The sequence below is a fragment of the Oryzias latipes genome, chromosome 21 (assembly GCF_002234675.1).
Source record: "Oryzias latipes chromosome 21, ASM223467v1".
NCBI classification, from domain to species: domain Eukaryota; kingdom Metazoa; phylum Chordata; class Actinopteri; order Beloniformes; family Adrianichthyidae; genus Oryzias; species Oryzias latipes.
The window spans coordinates 17339695-17354192 of NC_019879.2; the positions used below are offsets into that span (position 1 = coordinate 17339695).

General features: G+C 37.1%; 1 protein-coding gene and 1 long non-coding RNA gene across 3 annotated transcripts in view; one reads left to right on the forward strand and one right to left on the reverse strand.

The window, feature by feature from the left end:
* The window catches only part of epha6 (EPH receptor A6), a 205255-nt gene that overhangs the window by 109734 nt on the left and 81023 nt on the right, over nt 1-14498 (reverse strand). The gene's annotated exons all lie outside the window — the stretch shown is intronic.
* LOC105356804 lies at nt 9793-13349 on the forward strand. 2 transcript variants are annotated; one of them, XR_002872562.1, is made up of 7 exons: nt 9793-10161; nt 10897-11122; nt 11161-11320; nt 11534-11614; nt 11712-11868; nt 11973-12038; nt 12880-13349. It is a non-coding gene; the product is annotated as an uncharacterized LOC105356804 (long non-coding RNA). The 2 variants fall into 2 exon arrangements; XR_002872561.1 differs by lacking the exon at nt 11973-12038 and having other exon boundaries at nt 9796-10161.

Genomic DNA, 14498 nt, shown 5'->3' on the forward strand with positions numbered 1-14498 from the left:
TTAAGACACCAAACACTTTGAGTACACTCGTATCGGATGATAAAGCGCCTTTGTGTGTCTGCTGGGAAGAATTTTCCAGTAATTAGGAAAGAATGAGCACAGTTGAAAGACAAGTTCCTCTTGTTAAAGAAAGTCTTTGACAAATTAAATGTTTACGTTTTTAAATATTTTCCTTTAAAGCTAAATAGAAGCATTTAGCATGATTTAAATCTCAGAATCTATAAACAAAAAAATAGAAATCCTGCTCCACTGGTACTTACTTGAACTCATTATTTTAATGCAAATATGCTTCTAATGAGTGTTTCTTGAGGGTGGAAAATAAACATCTTCAATTTTTTAGAAAACTTTTAGAGCATGAATCATCCCTAACGATTATGAAAAGTGTGTTTAGTCTCAAGTCCATTACACAAATAACCCTGTAAATGTGTCTGAGCTGATGGGACTTGATGTCCATGCTGAGATATCTGTGTTTTTACCAAAACATCATATGAATGTTCTGTATCTACCTCCATATTGTAATGGATTTGAGTTGTTTTTTTTCTTCAGTTTTTGTCATACTTGTGTGATAACATAACTTTTACCTACAACATTGTGTCACTGGTTTAGTGGAATTTTAACTCAAAGCAGAAGTCTTGAACTCTAGTCTCAAGAGAAATACAAAAAAAGTTTTGAAGTTTGAATATTTCAATTTTTTAAATCTATTTTTATGATACAATATTTCAGTGCTAAAGACTAAATATTAAAGACCCACTCCAATGAAAATTGTTTTTTTTAAACATATTATTTTGGCAGTTGTCCCACAATGTCGAACATATATTAAGAAAATAAAACTAAGCTTAGAAATGCATTTCTGAGTATTCCTTTATTCAAGTTGTTGTGAATCAGGAGAAGTGATGTAGGTGCTACAGTTGACGGAAAGCTCCCCACTCCGCTGCATTCTGATGCAATCACTTGCAGACACTTGCATCCGAGCTGGCATCTGTCTCAAAATCATATGGCTGAATTTGCCAATTTGGCCAAAATTGCTCCACATTTTTATTGCACTGGTAATATTATGTTGGGATTGTGAGGGGCTGAAAGCTAATGAGAGAGAATGTAAACAAAGGGATGATGGGTAAAAAGCACAGGCTTACTCCTCGTCAACAGTCCCGCTCACAAGTCAGAGGCGAATTTCTAATGAACTCCTTCTGCTTGGCATAAACTATGTTCTAGAAAATGACTGTTGATCATTTATTAATTATTTTGTCTAAAAACTTACATCTGTATAATTGGTTGTTGACAGTGAAAATCAAACAAACATCATGAGCTGACCTCCTAGACCACATGTGTCAAACTTAACGTCAAATGCGTCCCGCTTGGTTATTTTATGTGTCCTGCAAGAGCATAAAAGTTTTTAATTTCTTAAAATAAAAAATTTAAATTAGTGTGTATTTATTCATATCTAGGGGGAATTGGACTTGAAATATCGGATTGAGCAACTATACATTAGGACCTCAACACTGTCCATACCTGACAGAATAAAATTTAAAAGGATTTATGCTAGACTAACGAGCAAACATATGTTTTCTATGCAACTGCAATTGTCACTTTAAAAAGTTATAAAAATTAAATAATTAGTTATTAAACATTAAGGAGTAGGTACATTTATTTTTCATTACATTTAGTTACATTTATAAGTTATATCTGGCCCTTCGAGGACAACCACTATGCTTATGTGGCCTCGGTGAAAATGAGTTTGACACCCTTTTCCTAGACTATCAATGACCCCAGAAGTCACAATCCCACTTGCAAATGGAAGAAAACAAGAGGGCAGGTATCCTCTCACAGTCTCCCGAGTCACTTTCCCAATCTATCGAATGTAATAGTGCTTTATAAAGCTGACATTACACTGGGATAATCCCACTTTCAAGCGGCGAGGCACACCCAATGCCATTTGCACCACCTCAGCTGTTTTCGCTTCAAAAGCTCATTTCGTGAAATGGAGACAAGGGAATAAAAGGAGGTCTAAAATATCAATTACTACCGAAGGGTGGACGGGGGTGGGGCAGAAACAGCTGATGAATGCTGCATTTCCTCAAATCCTGTGCAATATTTTTTATTTGAGTTTATTATATTTTTCTTGTAGGGAGCCTGTTATCATGAAAAATTCATGCTAATGGAAACAGTGATCCTGTTCTATAAAAAACAAAGAAAAATGCAATAAAAACATTATACCCTGAATAACGGGATTTTTTTGTAGTTCCTATTGATGCAAACTTTAATGCTAAGAGAATATTACAATTTTATTAAGTCATTGTTAAAAAAATTTTTTTAACTAAAATACAACAAAAATAAAAATAAACAGAATAAGTTCACTTTGCTGTCTGCTCACTGTTTTTTGCCACAAAACTAAATTTCCATATAAACCACTGAACTGAGATAAGGTGTCAATGAATTAATCACATCTTGCTATATTCGTTTCAGTATTTTCAGCGTCTTACTGGAGAAGGCTCCGAGTCAGCACCCAGCCTTGGCTTTTACAAATCACACTACCGGCCCCAGTTTGTGTAATTAGTTTAGTGTTATTGCATTCGTATGGAACAGAGGGTGTAAAATGTGTTATTGCTTTTTAACTGAACACAGTGGGTAAACTAATGTGCTCTACATGATCAATAAATCATATCTGAACACATCAACTCCCTGCCAACTGGAAAATGAAGCAGTGTCTGTGCTTGCACATGAAAATAAAAGCTTTGAGAGGTATATTTGTGTGTGGGTGTTAGCATGTAAAAACAGTGGGAATTGTGGACATAGCATGTCCTACAACTTCTCAAACAGAACAATACCAGTGTTCTGGCCCGGTGTTGAGCCTGCAGGTAATGCTAACATGTCTTAAAATGAATCAGAAACCACTTTCTCAGCGTACTTCCCCGGACTGATAAAAATAATACTTGTTAACAGCGACTCCACACCTTCTCATTGCTGGTTCCGTGCTCCTCTCCTCCCACACTGTGGGAGGCAAAGTTAGTACTGGAGGTCCACTTTGTGAAAGCTCCCTGCAGTTTGCTAATCATGCTGACCGCCAGCTACCAAATTAAAGCTGTCACTGTCGCTGCAGGATGCTGTTGGGACGAGAAATGTGGCCACCAGCGGGTAAATGGATCCACCACATGAAGCCTTTGCTGATGCAGATTGTCATTCAGATAATGCTACCGTGTCGTTTCGTGGGTTTCATCTGCAAATCAAGTGAGATCATAATTTGACCAAAACAAAACTAATGGTGTAGGTCAATCTCAGAAACTGGTTCAGACACAGTTAAAAAAAGAAACTTCCTTTTACTTTAAACATTTTTCCTTTAAAAAACATCATCCATAAATGAATGTTCATCTATCTTTTCTACTACAGTTCTGAAAATTCCCTAATTATCTCATGATTGTGACTGTCATTACAACATGATGTGGGCACTAAGTGCAACATTAACCCTTGTGCTATCCTAGGCACTTTACCATTGGGAGTTGGGTCATCTAGACCCACTAAACAGTGCGCTGAACCTTTTTTCTTCAATGATTTGTGAACCTCACTGGTGTCCATGGATTACATGAAATCTTTCCACCTTTATCCACCTTTGTCATGGTAGGGAGAACATGTCAATGTAAGGGTGAGGTCATCTAAGATAGCACAAGGGTTAAATAAATAAAGCATAAGAAAAGTAGATAACACACTAAAGATCCATGTTTTGTAAGTTTTCCTGCATGTGTCACACAAACTGCTACTGTACCCCCTTCACTTCATTCTCTTCTTTCACAGTTCATTTATTTATTTTGTAAATTAACCAGCTGTCCTCCCATTTCCCCACTCACTTGTTTATAACCTAATGTGTTATTATACTCTTTAATTTGATATCAGAGATTCATGTAAGCCTTACTTATTTAACTTTTATTCCTTCTTCTCTTTGTCATCCATGACACTGCAGCAATAACAAAAGATTTCTGTGTTTGACATTCACGCTGTGAGTCACTGCTTTTTCCCCCCACATTGACTTAGTGCACCTGCCATAATGCAACTACCATGCAGCTTATGGCCTGCATAATAGAGTTCAGCACAGTCACAAAGCTCTGGGGCTCGGTGCTCCCTTAAGCAGACGCACTATGTATCAAAATAAGCATACTGAAAACACTTAAAAGTTTGTTGAATGTGCAGCTCTCGACAAGCTCGCTGAGCCAAAACGCTCCCTTGAGCAAGCCCCTGTCTCTACAACGCTGAAGCAGAGAGAGAAAGAAAACCCTGAATGCTCCATGATTAAGAGCTGAGAGGCTCTTCTTTATATCATAGCACGACTGTCAGGAACGCTCCACCACTGAATAAAATGCAAATATACAACAACACGGATGAGTAAAGGGATTTAATTAAGTACACATTTGTTTATTTCCCTTGCAATTAAACCCCAGAGGAGTCCTCCAGCAGTTCAGACATATTAAAAAAAATGCCTGTGTCAGAAGATGATGCCGCAGTCCATTAGTCTATCCACAGGCTTATTGAGGGCATGTGGAAGAATTAATATAGAATAAAATTATATTTCGTTTCCAGGGGCATTTAGGCTGTCATGTAGAGCAGCTGGGATGACTGAAGGAGTCCAAGCCTGGGACTAAAAGGCAGGAGAAGCAAGATAAAGAAACAGGTATTCAATTAAACCTGAAGCATGGCAGATGCAAGGGTCCAAAAACACTGAAGCAGATTCAAAAAACAATAACTGCAGCACAATGACATGTATGTGGCTGGGAACTAAGTAAACCAATACTAGAGTACAATAGAGATGAGAAACGAGTGTAAAAAGACAGAAAGTAAATAAAAACCTTTTCCATCATTCCATATACACTGCACTTATTGAAAATATCTCCAACACATGAATACTACATTATGCTATTGCAAAAAAGCAGAACTGCTGACACTAATTTTCTTGGTTTAACATTACTTACTGATCTGAATGGTAAAAAAGATTTTAATTAGGCAGCCTTTTGAAACTTGATTAAGTCTCTGTGTTGGAATTTCCTGTCTTGAACGGCGATGCTTTGATGAAAAAGACTCACTGCCCTCAGCTCAGGCTCTGTGGTGACAAGAGGAAATCAAAAACTTGTTCCCAGGGTGTCCATGCTCTCAATGTCTTGCAGTTTTTTTGTTTTACTATTTTTTTTGGGGGGGGGGGGGGGGGTGTACAGCAAATTCTTTTTGGAAAGTAGAGAAAACAATATTCGGTGTTATGCTAATTTGGAGATATGCCTTACTTTAAGCAGTTAAACTTTGTAAATACACAGATTATCAGTATAATCCTTTGTTATTCATAAATTACAGTATTGTGTGACATTTGATATATATGTTTGTTTTATACTCTGTAACTTTAGAACAGTTAATGAATACCTAATTTGTTGCTAAGACATTTTAATCAAAAATTGATTTTTTTCTTTAAACAATGCATTTAATCTATTTTGATTTGATAAATTATATCAACCAAATAATACTTTAGTTTAAATAAGGCTAATCATGTTTTTTTTTTTTCATTTGAGGTTTTAAGGCAAAAATACACTGAGTAAAAATGTATCCCTCATGCAACAAATAGTTACAATGAATTTCAACAGCAATAATAATAATAACTAGAATGTCAGACCAAAGCAAAAACACATGAATATTCCAATATATGTTTCAATTTCGATAAAAATTTAATGAAATATAATGAATGTTAGAATTATTTTGTTTTCTGATTTAAAAAAAACATCAATGTGTTTTTTATTACTTCAGAATAAAAGAAGTAAAATGTTGATGGCTGTAGAAATAAAAAGAACACTGAAGCAAAGAACTGCCAATTGAAGCCAACGGGTTAGAAAAGATAGACTTGCTTAATGTAGCGAGTCTGAAATGGGTTAAGATGAAAAGACAAAAAAGTGAGGACAAGCAGTCTTAAAGGAAGGGTAAGCAAAAACAAATTTGCAAAAAAAAAAAGTATTTTTAACAGCTTTTTGTTCACAGGGTGCACTCAGATTGATCTGAACTCATCACACACAGTGCTTTGTTTCTGTGCCGCTGTAGAAAGCCAAAAGGCCCCCTCCATCTGCCAAAGCCACAACAGCATTTCCTCCAACAAAATCCTTCCTTTCTATTTGCAAGCTAAAAGAGGGAATCACTTTATTCCTCTATCACAGATCCTAAAAGTAGAGCATCAAAGAGCAAAAAAGTGCAATAAAAATTTTGACATTGCCACCTAATTGCATGCCCAAATCAATCCTGTAATAGATTCTTTCTTTCTCTCTGACATTGAGTTCCACTGACAACACTATCAGACAGACAAATCAGAGCTGAGTGTTTCTGTGTGTGAGTGCCTGCATTGGGGTATGCAGCTCTCAACATGGCAAGATCTGGATGGCGACGTATCCCTGTGATTGCTCAGAAGCAACAGAAAATCGAGATTGAGGTTTTGCAATATGCGTTTTCTGTGCTGTTTCATAGGAGATGAGCCAAAATGCGAGCAATCCCAGACCAAATGAGAGAGCCTACATCAGATGGAAAGTGTTAAAGCGCTCAGCAGATGTGTCCGAGCTGTCTTTTTAGACATAGTCACATGTCAAAGCTTAATCAAAGGCCCTTGAAGTCCTCTTCTAATGATAATTTTAATGCTATTCTGACATAAAAAGTCAAATGCAAATGACTTTTTATAGCTAGGGAAAACATGGAAATGGATGAATTCGCTACTTCCTAACCCCAGACTATATAGTGCTGGACAATCTAGTGCCCTTGATTTTATTGCAATTCAAAAACATACACGTTCTTCAATTGACAAATTGTTCAAACGCAATGCATTGCGGTCTACATTCGCCAATCTAATGAGCACTGTTATTTGTAGACTTCTGGGATTTTAAAATTGGAGATTCTGACACGCATACATAATGGTAAATTCCCCATCTAATGTAGTGAGTAGTGAGGGAATTAGGACACAACCCATATTTGTCAGATTGTGATGCTGTTGTGTCAGTGTTTGTAAAGAAGCATTTTAAAGTAATGACATTGCTGCTGCTTTTCCAGAAACAAAGTAATCTAACTGAATACTGTTACATTACATTACATTACTGAATACTGAACTTCACATGTCAGTCTGAATTGTTTTAATAAACCATACCAACCCAATGCACCACCGGCCGGCATTGTGCTTTAAAGACCCACTCCCATACATATAGTCTTTTTTGTTTTTTTGAACATGTTCTAGTGGCATTCTCCTCATGATGGATATAAATAAAATTAGGTTTTATTGGTAACGCTTTCTTTTACAGTACAGTACTTACAATATACTTAATTGGTATTTACATGGTACTTATTGTGTAACTACTGGGTACTTTCAGGGTATTTACATGGTACTTTTTAAGGAATTTACTGGGCACTTACAGGGTGTTTACATGGTACTTTTTATGGGACTTACTGAAGTAATGCAGTTACTTCACTTTACCAACAAGTTAGCATTGTCTCATTGGTAAGGTCAGAGGACCAAGTGTGCATGTACACTGTGCGGGAAGGTAATATGTGAACAAAACCAGCATTTACTACTGAAAGTACCAGGTAATAGAGTGGAAATAGGGCTGACTTTCTTTTACAGTCCAGTTTCATTGTCCTTAAGGGGTAAGTACCAAGTAATGTTCAAGTGAACATACCCAGTATGAAGTACTAAAAGTACCATGTAATAGAGTGGAAATAGGGCGGACTTTCTTTTACAGTCCAGTTTCATTGTCCTTAAGGGGTAAGTACCAAGTAATGTTCAAGTGAACATACCCAGTATGAAGTACTAAAAGTACCATGTAATAGAGAGGAAATAGGGCAGACTTTCTTTTACAGTCCAGTTTCATTGTACTTAAGGGGTAGTGTCTGTGGTAAATTCATGGTAAATACCATGAAACATACAGTGAGTGCAGACCTAAAGGTCAAGGTACTTTATTTGCACTTACCTTGTTCTTACATGTGATAAGTACCACAAACGACACCTTTGCACAACATATAAATACCCAGTAAGTATATTAATAATACCCAGTATTTACCACATAAGTATGAACCCAATAGTTCAACATAAATACACAATAAGTACCATGTAAGCACAGAATGGACACAAAAAAGTACTATGTAAGTACCTAGTAAATTCCATAAAAAGTACCATGTAAATACCCTGAAAGTACCCAGTAGTTACACAATAAGTACCATGTAAATACCACTTAAGTACACTGTAAGTCCTGTACTGTGAAAGAAAGTGTTACCGTTTAATTTTATATATCTCAGTATTTTTTTATTCACATCATTATGAATCAGGAGAACACAAAAAATGCTGTTGGACAGAGCATGTAGACGTGACTCAGAAGCCACTACAACAAGCCACAAACTCCCTGCTTCGCTCCCTTCTGATACATCTACTTGTAAACATATAGATCCATATAGGTCTTTGTTTTCCTCGTCCGAGCTGGAATATGGTTCAAAACTGTACGGCTGGATAGCTGCAATATTGCTCGCCATTTATGTTGCACCGTTAAAGTTGGCTTGGTTGTGTGAGGGGGCTGGAAGCTAGCCATCATTCCCATCATTCACCTACACAGATTGATGATGGGGAGTAAGAGGCCTACTCTACACCTCTGAACAAAAACTTGGCTATGACCACTCATCCAGTCCGCCACGTCAACTGATGCAATGTTTTTGTATTTAACTGTTTAATCTCAGACAGAATGCCACCCCCATTTGCAGAGCTTCAAACCAACAACTTCTTGCCACTCACCCCTCATCATGCACATCACATTGACTCTTCATCACATATTTCTAGATGAGAACCCATAGCAAAGCAAAACTGAAGATGAGATCTCGTTTCTGTCACATTTACGTCTCCTAGACATAAATGAGAACTGTTTGAGACTAAACTGCTTTTCTCATTCTTCTCAAACATTTCTCCTGAGAAATAAGTCTCACAGTGAGCACTGTTTGAGATCTCAAAATTCTCTCACAACTGTCTCTTCTCCAGATCTCAATTGAGAGAAAAATGAGCCATATTATGTTGCGCTCAAGTATGTCTCAATTTGATATCCTTACTTCAAATTCCTATCTCAGTTATGTCTCAGTGAAAGACATCAATGGTTCTGTCTCTCGTTGCTCAATAATTTAGATCTTGTTTTAGCCTTTTTTTTATTGTCTCAGCAAAAAGAAAAATTAGAGTAGTACAAGCCCTAAAATGAGTCTCATGATGACACCATTACAGTTCATCTCTAGAAAATAATATTTTTTATTTTATTTATGTTCAACTTAAAAAAGTTGTTTATTGCTTACATATTTATATAACTTAATTACAATTTCAAGAAAAAAAAGTTAAATCATTAAGACGGTCATGTCCTCAAAAGACATATTTTTGAAACTTTTTAAAAAACATGAAATTTCAAGACAACGTTGCAGTGTCGATTTAATAAACTTTTTTTTGACTGCTTAGATAAACATAAATGAACAAGAATGTATGTTGGGTTAATGATGCTAGGTTTAGTTAAACACAAACACACGCATGCACTGGCACACATGCATACATGCACAAGTGCATATACGCACACTTATATGTTGGTGGGTATAAAACATTTAACACATTGATGTCTGAACTAAATAAAGGACATTTGGGATCATATTTGGATCACCTTAAAGTGAACAAAAAATAGATTTTACATTTGAAACAAACAAATAAAATACACAAATAAAAATAATCAAATTAATAAATCAACTTTAGGGCGGTACAGATTTATGGGGTTCAGTTTGAGTTAATTTATCTTTGTCTTTAAAAATCACCCTTCATGCAGCCTTACAAGCTGAAAATATTTTCTGTTTTCTTGATTTTAGTCTGCATCATATTGAACAAACAGAAGCCTGGAGTAACCCGATTTGAATTTTAAACTGTATCACAGCCTCACTTGACACAGATTTCTGATTGGCTGATCACGGTGGGAGGGAAAACTCTGTGGTTGACGTCACCAACGGGCCGGAATCTGCAAGCGGGAGAAGTGCTGAGAACGAGAGACTTTTGACGACCGTTTGTCGTATTTTTTCTTCGTTTTAACAATCCGTGGGATGAATCTCCAACATTTTTTTTGCTTGTCTGGAAAAGATTCAAGTAAAATCTTTGAAGTTTGCACGGTAAGTTTGCGATTTCTTCCCTCCAACTCTGAACTCAGTTGAATGCTAAAGGTGTTTTAAGCTAGCTCCGCCAGTAATGCAGACGTCTGGGCTACTCGCGGTGGCTTTGGCTGTATAAGTAATTATTACTTTTTACAAAGGTTTACTTGTGCTTTTTGTAATAAAAAATAGAGACATTGAAGAGTTATTTGCAGTGCAGAGTTTACAGAATGAGCCTCGATATTTTTCCAAACGCGTGAGTGCTAAGTAACTGTTGGAAGACATTTTGCTCTTCAGTTAAGGGTCTGCAGGGTTCATCCCATTCACAGTGTGACGACACCACAGTCCATTATTCCAAACTTCAAAATGTGCAGTTTCACTGTATGTTCAATTTTTACGCTGTAAAAAGCTTTTATCTTGTTTAAAAGATCATCTTGCAGACGTTTGGCCTGGCATGCCATCTTTTGAAACTGGTTATGGACATGTGTTTAAAGTAAAGTCATCATTAACTGCTCACATGTCTAGAAAGCATAATCTGAAAATGTAAGTATGCATATTAGGGAAACATGTTCTCAGCCCTCTGTCAGTGGTGGAGATGTTTAGAGAGCACAGATGTAGCTAAGCCAACAAATGTCAACACTGATATGTACGAGGATTTTAGTGAATCATAAATCATATTTAAAAACCTTTCCAGATCTTACTTTGTGCTGTATAAAATGTGTGTACATGATGTTTTTTTCCCCTCTCTGATTCAAGGTGATCTAAATACACGTGAAAATGAGTGAATCAGAACCCATGTTCCTCCACACTGCCATTATGGAGGTCCTACCAGAGCCACAAAAGACATCCTGGAAGAACACTTGCAGTCCATTGGAATAAATGGAGTTGTATGAGGATCTACGATTCATAGAAGAGGCTGACTTGCTGCCAGCTTTGAGACCTGATCAAGCCCGGAAACATCTTGCTCTTTGGAAATTGAAATGTGAGTCTCAAACATTACAAATGAGTTTTTTGTTGCAGACCAAACGCCAGAGAACAGCACATCATCATCTGTTGAGACCTCACCAACACAATCATCATCACTTTTGTTATAGTCACCGAGGAGTTCGTCATCCACATCTTCCAGAAGCCGAGGACTGTACATACATTGACTGGGAGGACAGCTTTGAAATTCCATGGAGTAAGTTTTCTGAGGAATTTGTGCAGTCTTTGGAAAGAGACCTGGCCCAAGACTAAGGAAAGAAATGGTTTGCACTCTTGTTGCAGAAATGATGAAAGCAAGACGTTTTTCCAAACTCTAAAAGGCTGCAGATGATGCAGGGAGAGCAGAGTGGCTGCTCAGAAGAGATGAGATGTTAAAGAGATGCTCTTTCTTCTGCTCTGCTACTTTGAGGAGGATGCCATGTTCTTGTAGAAGATGCAGACGAGGTCCAGCTGCAGCAGGTGCCGTTGACTCCAACTGTTATTGTATGTGGTAAGTAAAGTTTCCAGTGTTAAATTATTCTAAAGGTTTTGTCTTTGTACACTGTACATGAGTGACATGTTTACTTTATCCATTGTTCTGTCTTTAGGACAGTCTTGCTTTTCCCCAAGGAGGTTCATGCTCATTTGGAACCGCTCCATCGTACACAACAACATTGCAGCACTGTGCCTGATGTTCAGAAGCTACTTCTGCTTTAACAGTCATTATCCAACTGAGCTGGCTTCAACCCTGGAGTTTCTGCAAAGGTACATATTTATGAGTGCTGTCATGCGATTCATTTTTGGGTGTGGTTAGTTAATCATGACCTGCAGTTAATTATTCTTATTAATCTTGTATTAATCTAACTCAGGGCTGCTCATCCCTGGTCCTTGAGATCTACCAGCCTGCCTGATTTCCAGCTGATTACCTGGACCAGGTGTGTTCATTCAATCAGAATGTGGAGACATCTGGTTGAGCTGATCAACAGCTAGCAGGGCTTGGGGATCTGGAAAACAGTCAGGGTGATGGATCCCAAGGACCAGGAATGAGCAGCCCTGGCTAACCTAAAATTTAGCTTTGAAAATCCTTATTTTGGGGTAATTTGATTTAAATAGTAAGATTGTGTCACATTAAAAGAAATAAAATACAATTTAAAGGGTGGCTTTATGAAGTTTTCCAAGTATAACAGACTTTTTTCCAATCTTTACTTTTGTACCACTAAGTGGTAATTCTTCAGTCTCAAACAGAACAAAGACCTAAGCCAAAGTGCTCTAATTTAAAAAACTAATGGAAATATTCTGAACAATCCAAAAAATATTGACCACAAAATTCTTAATGAGACCATAATATATATTCGTTGAAATATCTTATTCCACAGTTTGCTGTCTGACACGATCAGCCCTCAGCGTCCCAATTAAGACATGGTTATTATTTTTCCCTTGTTAAGAGCCAACCATGCAAAATGTGACTTGATCATTTCTTAAATGTTTGATCTGGACTGTATCATGAAAAATGAAATGAAACAGATTTGAACCTTATTTGTTAAATAGTTAATGCCCATAGAATGCTGCATTTCAATTCTTTTAACTGAAACGGATGTCCTCTCAAGCGACGTGTGGCTGCTTTTAGGGATGACAGAAACGTAATCTTATGGTAGCATTATGCAGCTGCTTTTATAAAACTACAGTTTGCTTCTAGCTTGAAGTGTTATCTTTGTTTGTTATGTGCGGTCTATTATCAATTTGTTCATGCCAGATTTTAATGTTCTTGTCTTACAGCTTATGTCCTGAGATGTGCCACTCTACCTGGTTGGGAACAAATTGAAGAGGCCAAGCTCAAGAAAGCCTTTGTCAGCAAATGTAGGGCAGAGCAGGTTCTAAGGCCACTGCTATGATCTACAGTATGCGGACTGGTTTCTCTTCCATCTTTTTTCTTATTTTTTATCTTAATTTGGTTCTCAAATTGGTTCATGGATTTGGTAGGCTGCAAGTTTCGGAGAATGTTTTTATCAGGTACTTTTTTATGTGGTTACATAATCTTGTTTTTTCCTTGTACCTCAGCAGTGATGTCAGTGTGTTTGTTGTTTAAAATATGGAAGTTTTCTTTACCATCATGTCAGCCACATTTAGTACGCCACAGTTCATGTACTTAATGCATTTAATATTTTAAAAAGTGTTTAATACTGCTACCACAATTCAAATGCTGTACTGATGATGGTGCTGCCCAAATAAAGTGTAAAGCATTTACATTTCTAGTATTGTTTTTACTGTTACTGTATATCAGTGGTCTCCCATCCTGGTCCTTGAAGGTCACTGTTATGGATGTTTTAGCTGTTTTCCTGCTCCAACAGATCTGCAGTGGTTGAAATGCCTCCTCAAGTTCTGCAGGAGGTGGTTAATCACCTGTTGATTCACATCTGGGGAGCAAAGAAACATCTAAACCCTACTGGATGGTGGCCCTTGAGGACCAGGATTGGCTACCACTGCTATAAAAATAACTTCTCTTTTCTTTCTCAAATACATCTCAAATATCATTCTCATTAACGGCTTTGGTAAGACATTTAACAGAAATGATTAAGACATGAAAGAGACATCAGACAGACAATGATGAGATCTCTTTTAGGACTCATTCTTCTCAGATTTGTCTCATGAACGTCTTAGGTTCGTCTCTCCCACTTCTTAATTATTGCTCTAACAGTTGTCTCAACTCAACCTCATTTGTCTCAGTGATGTCTTTTCTCATTATAGCTTAACTCTTGCTCCTAAGGGACCCTTAGGAGCAAGAGTTAAGAAGCAAATGATCACAGAATGATACGAATATGAGACGCTCAAACTTATGAGGGGCCGTATAAGACATTATTTATTCTGAACCATTCACATTCATACATTCTTGCTCTCACAGTCATATATACTCTCTTTCGCATACATATATTCTCTTACGCATCCATATATTCTCTCTCTCACATTCATACATTCTTGCTCTCACAGTCATATATACTCTCTTTCGCATACATATATTCTCTTACGCATCCATATATTCTCTCTCTCACATTCATACATTCTTGCTCTCACAGTCATATATACTCTCTTTCGCATGCATATATTCTCACTTGCACATCCATATATTCTCTCTCTCGCATGCATATATATTACTTTACACATACATACATTCTCACTCTCATTGTCACTCTTAAAAAAGAATGTATGTATGTGAAAGACAAGTATATATGAACGTGTGAGGAAGAGTTTATATGTGTGTGTGAGAGAGGAGTATGCATGAAACGGAAGTTACTTTGCATGAAAAGGAAGGCACTTTGAATGAAAAGGAAGGCACTTTGAATGAAACGGAAGGCAGATGATTTCTCGTGCTCTGATTGGACGAGAGGCCGCCACCTCCC